The following is a 13,506-nucleotide window of genomic DNA, read 5'->3' as shown; positions in this document are numbered from 1 at the left end:
CCAGTTCAGCCGAGAATTCTACACCTACAGAAGGCATTTTCAGTGATTTAAAAAAATCTTCTAGGACAGCAGGATTGGTGGACACGTCTGAAGTATATAATAATTGGTAGAATTTCCTGAAACAGGAATTGATCTTCTCATTGTCAATACATTTTGAACCACATTCATCATTAATTTCAGGAATGGTTTGATTGGCAGTTCTTTGGCGCAGCTGGTGAGCAAGCGCTCGGCCAGACTTTTCCCCATGTTCATAATAACCATGTCTTGATTTGGAAATAAGATATTCAGCATGCCGGGTGGATAGGAGATCAAACTCTGTCTGTAATGACAAGCGTTTCTTAAGTACATCTGCTGATAGGGAATGGCCATGTAGCCTGTCTAACTTTAATATCTCATCTGCTAATTTTTTAATACGCTCAGTGCTAGCCCTTTTTTTATTTGCACAGTATGAAATAATTTGACCTCTCAAATATGCCTTTAGTGACTCCCAAACAGTGGATGACGACATCCCTGGGGTTTGATTGATGTCGAGAAACATTTTAATTTCAGATGATATGAACTTAACAAACTCATCATCCGACAAAAGCAAAGGGTTAAACCGCCATTGGCGGTATGTAGATTGTGTATTAGGAATGTGCATTTTCATGGATAAGGGACCATGATCCGAGATGACCATAGCCCCGTAATCACATTCTTTCACAAGATGAAGAAGTCTTTTATCCAGGAAAAAGTAGTCAATGCGTGAATATGTCTTGTGAACCGGGGAAAAGTAAGAGTACGCCCTAGAGGTGGGGTTGCGAAACCTCCACACATCCGCTACACCATAGGTCTTCAGGAAGAGCTGAATCGAGTGTGCGGACTTCGACAGGGATGTCCTCTTAGAAGTACTCCTATCTAAAGGCGGAGAGAGTGCACAGTTAATGTCACCACCAAGAATGAGATGATGTGATGACAAGTCTGGTAAACAAGAAAAAAGATTGGTGAAGAATGTAGGGTCATCCCAGTTCGGGGCATAAATACAGGCCAAGATAACTGGGAGCGAATATAATTTTCCTACCACAAAGACATATCGCCCTGCAGAATCAGTTTGCACATGAGATGCCGTGAACTGTACATTTTTACTGATCATAATAGCAACCCCCCTAGCCTTTGAGCAGAAATTGGATTGATACACCTGGCCAGCCCATCCCCTAGCCAACCGAGAACTATCACAAGAGCGTATATGGGTCTCTTGTAAGAATGCAATATCTGCATTAAGCTGTTTAAGGTGTGAGAATATTTTTTTAAATTTCACTGGATGATTAAGTGATTTAACATTCCAACTTATGATGTTGGCAGGGCAACCATCAAAACCTCTTGCATTATTTATAATGGCCATACTGTGTATACAGAGAAGTGAGCACCATATTTGAAACCCAGAGACACAAAAACACCAAAACAAAAACAAACATTAACAAAAATAAAAATCTGACAGAATAGCGTCAATTTGTAGATAAGTCCAGTAGTTACCCACCCCCTATCACCCACCCGAACAAGGTGATTACAGCAACCCTCAGAAAAAAATCCACACATTAAGTGTTTGTGGTAGGGAACTGAAAAGCTAAGCACTCAAGCTCCCGTCGAGCCTCCAACAAACAAACAAAAAAAAGGAATAGTAAAGTGTAATACAATTCTAAGTGTAACGCACAGTAAACCATACATTATGTCTTTCATTTCTACGACGGAGTATCATTAAAGCAAAAACAGCAAACTTGAGTCGTATCAAAGCTTAACATGAAACAGTACGTCAGTCAATGAGTACACAAATCAAGCTGGTCATCGTCACCAAAAAGAACGTGGAACAGTATATAGAAAATGTAAACATTGTATTATGGATTTGAACCTGATGACATTTGGCACAGTGTTATACACAAGCTCAACATACCCATACGTCGACCGAAGTAATACGTTCAATCGGGATGATCAGTCTTATGTACATTCTGCGGCCACCGAGGAAGGGATAATATTCTTCTTGGCATAAGCCATAGCTTTATCCGGGTCAGTGAACTCCCTGTCCTCCCCTCTGTATGTGACCCGAAATCGTGCTGGGAACAGAATCCCGTACCGGACTCCCTCTCGGTCGCGAAGCAGCTTCCTCACCTCCGTAAATGCAGCCCGAGCTTTAGCCACAGATGCCGTGTAGTCCGGGAAGATGGTAATTGGTTCCCCGTTGAAACGAAGCGGACCCCGAGTGCGAGCGTGTCGCAATATCTGGACACAGTCTTGATAATAATGTAGCTTGGCAACGATGGCGCGAGGATTCCCACCCGGCCTCTTCGGCCCTAAGCTCCGGTGCGCGCGGTCGATCAACGGCTCCTTATCCAACTGTAGCACCTCAGTTAGCAACTTTGACACAGCGGTTGTAGAGCTGGAGTCGGGGGTTTCGGGTACTCCAATGATTCGTATATTACATCTCCTCATCCGCCCTTCCATATCTTCACACTTCGTTTTCAGTGCTGCCATTTCTGCCTTCACCTCACTCACAGTACTTTGTAATGTAGCCACTTCATCCGACCATGCTGATAGCCCCCCCTCAACCTCCTTGATGCTAACTTTCACCTGGTCGATCTCTGACTTCAACGCCGCGGTGTTGTTTATTATCTCCGTTTTCACCGCCTTCAGCTCGTTCTTGAGCATTTCGAAATCATCCGCGAGAGCATTTTTCAGCTCTGACTTAATCACTGATGAAATGTCCGCTTTCAGAGAAAGAAGGATTTCTGTTTTCAAACCTTCAGCATCCATCTCTCCCGAAGCAGGTGAGGGCGGGGTCACTTTAGCTTGGCTCTTGGCAGCACTCTGGCCCGAGGAGGTATTGGGCCTTGTCTTGGAGGTTTCAGTATACTTGAATTTCTTCAGCCTGGTGTCCATCAGGGCACCGCCGCGGAATTGTTCCACAGTCCGGTGGAGTTAAGCAATAGTTTACTGTTTTATAATAACGATTTTACCTTACGCTTTACGGATTAAATTGAGGTCTAACGGGAGCTCACGACGAACACAGCTTACTCCATTGCGGCCAAGCCACGCCCCCTTTTGGGGTCTTTTTTGACGAAAAAGTTAAGTCACTGCCTAAGTGCATGGATCGCTTTCCTGATTTTCTAAAATTCATTAAAAATATTCCTTAAGCGATATGCAAATATTTTCAACGGATTCTTGTTCAGGGCGTCGTTGACTATGACTGAGTACAATTTCAAGACATTCCAACATACTTGGAATGTCCAAGTGCATGGATCGCTTTCCTGATTTTCAAAAGTTCATTAAAAATATTCTTCAAGAGATATGCAAATATATTCAACGGATTCTTGTTCTGGGCATGCTTGACTATGACTGTGTACAATTTCAAGACATTCCAAGATACATTTGGGGTCTTTTTTGAATAAAAAGTTAAGTCACTGCCTAAGTGCACAGACTTTCCTGATTTTCAAAAATTCATTAAAAATATTCCTTAAGCGATATGCAAATATTTTCAACGGATTCTTGTTCAGGGCGTCGTTGACTATGACTGAGTACAATTTCAAGACATTCCAACATATTTGGAATGTCCAAGTGCATGGATCGCTTTCCTGATTTTCAAAAGTTCATTAAAAATATTCTTCAAGAGATATGCAAATATATTCAACGGATTCTTGTTCAGGGCATGCTTGACTATGACTGTGTACAATTTCAAGACATTCCAAGATACTTTTGGGGTCTTTTTTGAATAAAAAGTTAAGTCACTGCCTAAGTGCATGGATCGCTTTCCTGATTTTCAAAAATTCATTAAAAATATTCCTTAAGCGATATGCAAATATTTTCAACGGATTCTTGTTCAGGGCGTCGTTGACTATGACTGAGTACAATTTCAAGACATTCCAACATACTTGGAATGTCCAAGTGCATGGATCGCTTTCCTGATTTTCAAAAGTTCATTAAAAATATTCTTCAAGAGATATGCAAATATATTCAATGGATTCTTGTTCAGGGCATGCTTGACTATGACTGTGTACAATTTCAAGACATTCCAAGATACTTTTGGGGTCTTTTTTGAATAAAAAGTTAAGTCACTGCCTAAGTGCATGGATCGCTTTCCTGATTTTCAAAAATTCATTAAAAATATTCCTTAAGCGATATGCAAATATTTTCAACGGATTCTTGTTCAGGGCGTCGTTGACTATGACTGAGTACAATTTCAAGACATTCCAACATACTTCGAATGTCCAAGTGCATGGATCGCTTTCCTGATTTTCAAAAGTTCATTAAAAATATTCTTCAAGAGATATGCAAATATATTCAATGGATTCTTGTTCAAGGCATGCTTGACTATGACTGTGTACAATTTCAAGACATTCCAAGATACTTTTGGGGTCTTTTTTGAATTAAAAGTTAAGTCACTGCCTAAGTGCATGGATCGCTTTCCTGATTTTCAAAAATTCATTAAAAATATTCCTTAAGCGATATGCAAATATTTTCAACGGATTCTTGTTCAGGGCGTCGTTGACTATGACTGAGTACAATTTCAAGACATTCCAACATACTTGGAATGTCCAAGTGCATGGATCGCTTTCCTGATTTTCAAAAGTTCATTAAAAATATTCTTCAAGAGATATGCAAATATATTCAACGGATTCTTGTTCAGGGCATGCTTGACTATGACTGTGTACAATTTCAAGACATTCCAAGATACTTTTGGGGTCTTTTTTGAATAAAAAGTTAAGTCACTGCCTAAGTGCATGGATCGCTTTCCTGATTTTCAAAAATTCATTAAAAATATTCCTTAAGCGATATGCAAATATTTTCAACGGATTCTTGTTCAGGGCGTCGTTGACTATGACTGAGTACAATTTCAAGACATTCCAACATACTTGGAATGTCCAAGTGCATGGATCGCTTTCCTGATTTTCAAAAGTTCATTAAAAATATTCTTCAAGAGATATGCAAATATATTCAACGGATTTTTGTTCAGGGCATGCTTGACTATGACTGTGTACAATTTCAAGACATTCCAAGATACTTTTGGGGTCTTTTTTGAATAAAAAGTTAAGTCACTGCCTAAGTGCACAGACTTTCCTCATTTTCAAAAATTCATTAAAAATATTCCTTAAGCGATATGCAAATATTTTCAATGGATTCTTGTTCAGGGCGTCGTTGACTATGACTGAGTACAATTTCAAGACATTCCAACATACTTGGAATGTCCAAGTGCATGGATCGCTTTCCGGATTTTCAAAAATTCATTAAAAATATTCTTCAAGAGATATGCAAATATATTCAACGGATTCTTGTTCAGGGCATGCTTGACTATGACTGTGTACAATTTCAAGACATTCCAAGATACTTTTGGGGTCTTTTTTGACGAAAAAGTTAAGTCACTGCCCAAGTGCATGGATCGCTTTCCTGATTTTCAAAAATTCATTAAAAATATTCCTTAAGCGATATGCAAATATTTTCAACGGATTCTTGTTCAGGGCGTCGTTGACTATGACTGAGTACAATTTCAAGACATTCCAACATACTTGGAATGTCCAAGTGCATGGATCGCTTTCCTGATTTTCAAAAGTTCATTAAAAATATTCTTCAAGAGATATGCAAATATATTCAACGGATTTTTGTTCAGGGCATGCTTGACTATGACTGTGTACAATTTCAAGACATTCCAAGATACATTTGGGGTCTTTTTTGAATAAAAAGTTAAGTCACTGCCTAAGTGCACAGACTTTCCTCATTTTCAAAAATTCATTAAAAATATTCCTTAAGAGATATGCAAATATTTTCAATGGATTCTTGTTCAGGGCGTCGTTGACTATGACTGAGTACAATTTCAAGACATTCCAACATACTTGGAATGTCCAAGTGCATGGATCGCTTTCCTGATTTTCAAAAGTTCATTAAAAATATTCTTCAAGAGATATGCAAATATATTCAACGGATTCTTGTTCAGGGCATGCTTGACTATGACTGTGTACAATTTCAAGACATTCCAAGATACTTTTGGGGTCTTTTTTGACGAAAAAGTTAAGTCACTGCCTAAGTGCATGGATCGCTTTCCTGATTTTCAAAAATTCATTAAAAATATTCCTTAAGCGATATGCAAATATTTTCAACGGATTCTTGTTCAGGGCGTCGTTGACTATGACTGAGTACAATTTCAAGACATTCCAACATACTTGGAATGTCCAAGTGCATGGATCGCTTTCCTGATTTTCAAAAGTTCATTAAAAATATTGTTCAAGAGATATGCAAATATATTCAACGGATTCTTGTTCAGGGCATGCCTGACTATGACTGTGTACAATTTCAAGACATTCCAAGATACTTTTGGGGTCTTTTTTGAATAAAAAGTTAAGTCACTGCCTAAGTGCATGGATCGCTTTCCTGATTTTCAAAAATTCATTAAAAATATTCCTTAAGCGATATGCAAATATTTTCAACGGATTCTTGTTCAGGGCGTCGTTGACTATGACTGAGTACAATTTCAAGACATTCCAACATACTTGGAATGTCCAAGTGCATGGATCGCTTTCCTGATTTTCAAAAGTTCATTAAAAATATTCTTCAAGAGATATGCAAATATATTCAACGGATTCTTGTTCAGGGCATGCTTGACTATGACTGTGTACAATTTCAAGACATTCCAAGATACTTTTGGGATCTTTTTTGAATAAAAAGTTAAGTCACTGCCAAAGTGCACAGACTTTCCTCATTTTCAAAAATTCATTAAAAATATTCCTTAAGAGATATGAAAATATTTTCAATGGATTCTTGTTCAGGGCGTCGTTGACTATGACTGAGTATAATTTCAAGACATTCCAACATACTTGGAATGTCCAAGTGCATGGATCGCTTTCCGGATTTTCAAAAATTCATTAAAAATATTCTTCAAGAGATATGCAAATATATTCAACGGATTCTTGTTCAGGGCATGCTTGACTATGACTGTGTACAATTTCAAGACATTCCAAGATACTTTTGGGGTCTTTTTTGAATAAAAAGTTAAGTCACTGCCTAAGTGCATGGATCGCTTTCCTGATTTTCAAAAATTCATTAAAAATATTCCTTAAGCGATATGCAAATATTTTCAACGGATTCTTGTTCAGGGCATCGTTGACTATGACTGAGTACAATTTCAAGACATTCCAACATACTTGGAATGTCCAAGTGCATGGATCGCTTTCCTGATTTTCAAAAGTTCATTAAAAATATTCTTCAAGAGATATGCAAATATATTCAACGGATTCTTGTTCAGGGCATGCTTGACTATGACTGTGTACAATTTCAAGACATTCCAAGATACTTTTGGGATCTTTTTTGAATAAAAAGTTAAGTCACTGCCAAAGTGCACAGACTTTCCTCATTTTCAAAAATTCATTAAAAATATTCCTTAAGAGATATGAAAATATTTTCAATGGATTCTTGTTCAGGGCGTCGTTGACTATGACTGAGTATAATTTCAAGACATTCCAACATACTTGGAATGTCCAAGTGCATGGATCGCTTTCCGGATTTTCAAAAATTCATTAAAAATATTCTTCAAGAGATATGCAAATATATTCAACTGATTCTTGTTCAGGGCATGCTTGACTATGACTGTGTACAATTTCAAGACATTCCAAGATACTTTTGGGGTCTTTTTTGACGAAAAAGTTAAGTCACTGCCTAAGTGCATGGATCGCTTTCCTGATTTTCAAAAATTCATTAAAAATATTCCTTAAGCGATATGCAAATATTTTCAATGGATTCTTGTTCAGGGCGTCGTTGACTATGACTGAGTACAATTTCAAGACATTCCAACATACTTGGAATGTCCAAGTGCATGGATCGCTTTCCTGATTTTCAAAAGTTCATTAAAAATATTCTTCAAGAGATATGCAAATATATTCAACGGATTCTTGTTCAGGGCATGCTTGACTATGACTGTGTACAATTTCAAGACATTCCAAGATACTTTTGGGGTCTTTTTTGAATAAAAAGTTAAGTCACTGCCTAAGTGCACAGACTTTCCTCATTTTCAAAAATTCATTAAAAATATTCCTTAAGAGATATGCAAATATTTTCAATGGATTCTTGTTCAGGGCGTCGTTGGCTATGACTGAGTACAATTTCAAGACATTCCAACATACTTGGAATGTCCAAGTGCATGGATCGCTTTCCGGATTTTCAAAAATTCATTAAAAATATTCTTCAAGAGATATGCAAATATATTCAACGGATTCTTGTTCAGGGCATGCTTGACTATGACTGTGTACAATTTCAAGACATTCCAAGATACTTTTGGGGTCTTTTTTGACGAAAAAGTTAAGTCACTGCCTAAGTGCATGGATCGCTTTCCTGATTTTCAAAAGTTCATTAAAAATATTCTTCAAGAGATATGCAAATATATTCAACGGATTCTTGTTCAGGGCATGCTTGACTATGACTGTGTACAATTTCAAGACATTCCAAGATACTTTTGGGGTCTTTTTTGAATAAAAAGTTAAGTCACTGCCTAAGTGCACAGACTTTCCTCATTTTCAAAAATTCATTAAAAATATTCCTTAAGAGATATGCAAATATTTTCAATGGATTCTTGTTCAGGGCGTCGTTGACTATGACTGAGTACAATTTCAAGACATTCCAACATACTTGGAATGTCCAAGTGCATGGATCGCTTTCCTGATTTTCAAAAGTTCATTAAAAATATTCTTCAAGAGATATGCAAATATATTCAATGGATTCTTGTTCAGGGCATGCTTGACTATGACTGTGTACAATTTCAAGACATTCCAAGATACTTTTGGGGTCTTTTTTGAATAAAAAGTTAAGTCACTGCCTAAGTGCACAGACTTTCCTCATTTTCAAAAATTCATTAAAAATATTCCTTAAGAGATATGCAAATATTTTCAATGGATTCTTATTCAGGGCGTCGTTGACTATGACTGAGTACAATTTCAAGACATTCCAACATACTTGGAATGTCCAAGTGCATGGATCGCTTTCCTGATTTTCAAAAGTTCATTAAAAATATTCTTCAAGAGATATGCAAATATATTCAACGGATTCTTGTTCAGGGCATGCTTGACTATGACTGTGTACAATTTCAAGACATTCCAAGATACTTTTGGGGTCTTTTTTGACGAAAAAGTGAAGTCACTGCCTAAGTGCATGGATCGCTTTCCTGATTTTCAAAAATTCATTAAAAATATTCCTTAAGCGATATGCAAATATTTTCAATGGATTCTTGTTCAGGGCGTCATTGACTATGACTGAGTACAATTTCAAGACATTCCAACATACTTGGAATGTCCAAGTGCATGGATCGCTTTCCTGATTTTCAAAAGTTCATTAAAAATATTCTTCAAGATATGCAAATATATTCAACGGATTCTTGTTCAGGGCATGCTTGACTATGACTGTGTACAATTTCAAGACATTCCAAGATACTTTTGGGGTCTTTTTTGACGAAAAAGTTAAGTCACTGCCTAAGTGCACAGACTTTCCTCATTTTCAAAAATTCATTAAAAATATTCCTTAAGAGATATGCAAATATTTTCAATGGATTCTTGTTCAGGGCGTCATTGGCTATGACTGAGTACAATTTCAAGACATTCCAACATACTTGGAATGTCCAAGTGCATGGATCGCTTTCCGGATTTTCAAAAATTCATTAAAAATATTCTTCAAGAGATATGCAAATATATTCAACGGATTCTTGTTCAGGGCATGCTTGACTATGACTGTGTACAATTTCAAGACATTCCAAGATACTTTTGGGGTCTTTTTTGACGAAAAAGTTAAGTCACTGCCTAAGTGCATGGATCGCTTTCCTGATTTTCAAAAATTCATTAAAAATATTCCTTAAGCGATATGCAAATATTTTCAACGGATTCTTGTTCAGGGCATCGTTGACTATGACTGAGTACAATTTCAAGACATTCCAACATACTTTGAATGTCCAAGTGCATGGATCGCTTTCCTGATTTTCAAAAGTTCATTCAAAATATTCTTCAAGAGATATGCAAATATATTCAACGGATTCTTGTTCAGGGCATGCTTGACTATGACTGTGTACAATTTCAAGACATTCCAAGATACTTTTGGGATCTTTTTTGAATAAAAAGTTAAGTCACTGCCAAAGTGCACAGACTTTCCTCATTTTCAAAAATTCATTAAAAATATTCCTTAAGAGATATGCAAATATTTTCAATGGATTCTTGTTCAGGGCGTCGTTGACTATGACTGAGTACAATTTCAAGACATTCCAACATACTTGGAATGTCCAAGTGCATGGATCGCTTTCCTGATTTTCAAAAGTTCATTAAAAATATTCTTCAAGAGATATGCAAATATATTCAACGGATTCTTGTTCAGGGCATGCTTGACTATGACTGTGTACAATTTCAAGACATTCCAAGATACTTTTGGGGTCTTTTTTGAATAAAAAGTTAAGTCACTGCCTAAGTGCATGGATCGCTTTCCTGATTTTCAAAAATTCATTAAAAATATTCCTTAAGAGATATGCAAATATTTTCAATGGATTCTTGTTCAGGGCGTCGTTGACTATGACTGAGTACAATTTCAAGACATTCCAACATACTTGGAATGTCCAAGTGCATGGATCGCTTTCCTGATTTTCAAAAGTTCATTAAAAATATTCTTCAAGAGATATGCAAATATATTCAACGGATTCTTGTTCAGGGCATGCTTGACTATGACTGTGTACAATTTCAAGACATTCCAAGATACTTTTGGGGTCTTTTTTGAATAAAAAGTTAAGTCACTGCCTAAGTGCACAGACTTTCCTCATTTTCAAAAATTCATTAAAAATATTCCTTAAGAGATATGCAAATATTTTCAATGGATTCTTGTTCAGGGCGTCGTTGACTATGACTGAGTACAATTTCAAGACATTCCAACATACTTGGAATGTCCAAGTGCATGGATCGCTTTCCTGATTTTCAAAAGTTCATTAAAAATATTCTTCAAGAGATATGCAAATATATTCAACGGATTCTTGTTCAGGGCATGCTTGACTATGACTGTGTACAATTTCAAGACATTCCAAGATACTTTTGGGGTCTTTTTTGAATAAAAAGTTAAGTCACTGCCTAAGTGCATGGATCGCTTTCCTGATTTTCAAAAATTCATTAAAAATATTCCTTAAGCGATATGCAAATATTTTCAACGGATTCTTGTTCAGGGCGTCGTTGACTATGACTGAGTACAATTTCAAGACATTCCAACATACTTGGAATGTCCAAGTACATGGATCGCTTTCCTGATTTTCAAAAGTTCATTAAAAATATTCTTCAAGAGATATGCAAATATATTCAACGGATTCTTGTTCAGGGCATGCTTGACTATGACTGTGTACAATTTCAAGACATTCCAAGATACTTTTGGGGTCTTTTTTGAATAAAAAGTTAAGTCACTGCCTAAGTGCACAGACTTTCCTCATTTTCAAAAATTCATTAAAAATATTCCTTAAGAGATATGCAAATATTTTCAATGGATTCTTGTTCAGGGCGTCGTTGGCTATGACTGAGTACAATTTCAAGACATTCCAACATACTTGGAATGTCCAAGTGCATGGATCGCTTTCCGGATTTTCAAAAATTCATTAAAAATATTCTTCAAGAGATATGCAAATATATTCAACGGATTCTTGTTCAGGGCATGCTTGACTATGACTGTGTACAATTTCAAGACATTCCAAGATACTTTTGGGGTCTTTTTTGACGAAAAAGTTAAGTCACTGCCTAAGTGCATGGATCGCTTTCCTGATTTTCAAAAATTCATTAAAAATATTCCTTAAGCGATATGCAAATATTTTCAACGGATTCTTGTTCAGGGCATCGTTGACTATGACTGAGTACAATTTCAAGACATTCCAACATACTTGGAATGTCCAAGTGCATGAATCGCTTTCCTGATTTTCAAAAGTTCATTAAAAATATTCTTCAAGAGATATGCAAATATATTCAACGGATTCTTGTTCAGGGCATGCTTGACTATGACTGTGTACAATTTCAAGACATTCCAAGATACTTTTGGGGTCTTTTTTGAATAAAAAGTTAAGTCACTGCCAAAGTGCACAGACTTTGCTCATTTTCAAAAATTCATTAAAAATATTCCTTAAGAGATATGTAAATATTTTCAATGGATTCTTGTTCAGGGCGTCATTGACTATGACTGAGTACAATTTCAAGACATTCCAAGATACTTTTGGGGTCTTTTTTGAATAAAAAGTTAAGTCACTGCCTAAGTGCACAGACTTTCCTCATTTTCAAAAATTCATTAAAAATATTCCTTAAGAGATATGCAAATATTTTCAATGGATTCTTGTTCAGGGCGTCGTTGGCTATGACTGAGTACAATTTCAAGACATTCCAACATACTTGGAATGTCCAAGTGCATGGATCGCTTTCCGGATTTTCAAAAATTCATTTAAAATATTCTTCAAGAGATATGCAAATATATTCAACGGATTCTTGTTCAGGGCATGCTTGACTATGACTGTGTACAATTTCAAGACATTCCAATATACTTTTGGGGTCTTTTTTGACGAAAAAGTTAAGTCACTGCCTAAGTGCATGGATCGCTTTCCTGATTTTCAAAAATTCATTAAAAATATTCCTTAAGCGATATGCAAATATTTTCAACGGATTCTTGTTCAGGGCGTCGTTGACTATGACTGAGTACAATTTCAAGACATTCCAAGATACTTGGAATGTCCAAGTGCATGGATCGCTTTCCTGATTTTCAAAAGTTCATTAAAAATATTCTTCAAGAGATATGCAAATATATTCAACGGATTCTTGTTCAGGGCATGCTTGACTATGACTGTGTACAATTTCAAGACATTCCAAGATACTTTTGGGGTCTTTTTTGAATAAAAAGTTAAGTCACTGCCTAAGTGCACAGACTTTTCTCATTTTCAAAAATTCATTAAAAATATTCCTTAAGAGATATGTAAATATTTTCAATGGATTCTTGTTCAGGGCGTTGTTGACTATGACTGAGTACAATTTCAAGACATTCCAACATACTTGGAATGTCCAAGTGCATGGATCGCTTTCCTGATTTTCAAAAGTTCATTCAAAATATTCTTCAAGAGATATGCAAATATATTCAACGGATTCTTGTTCAGGGCATGCTTGACTATGACTGTGTACAATTTCAAGACATTCCAAGATACTTTTGGGGTCTTTTTTGACGAAAAAGTTAAGTCACTGCCTAAGTGCATGGATCGCTTTCCTGATTTTCAAAAATTCATTAAAAATATTCCTTAAGCGATATGCAAATATTTTCAATGGATTCTTGTTCAGGGCGTCATTGACTATGACTGAGTACAATTTCAAGACATTCCAACATACTTGGAATGTCCAAGTGCATGGATCGCTTTCCTGATTTTCAAAAGTTCATTAAAAATATTCTTCAAGAGATATGCAAATATATTCAACGGATTCTTGTTCAGGGCATGCTTGACTATGACTGTGTACAATTTCAAGACATTCC

Source organism: Microchirus variegatus (assembly GCF_963457635.1).
Source record: "Microchirus variegatus genome assembly, chromosome: 4".
NCBI lineage: Eukaryota > Metazoa > Chordata > Actinopteri > Pleuronectiformes > Soleidae > Microchirus > Microchirus variegatus.
The sequence above is the reverse complement of the archived record's forward strand: the minus strand, read 5'-3'. Positions refer to the sequence as shown.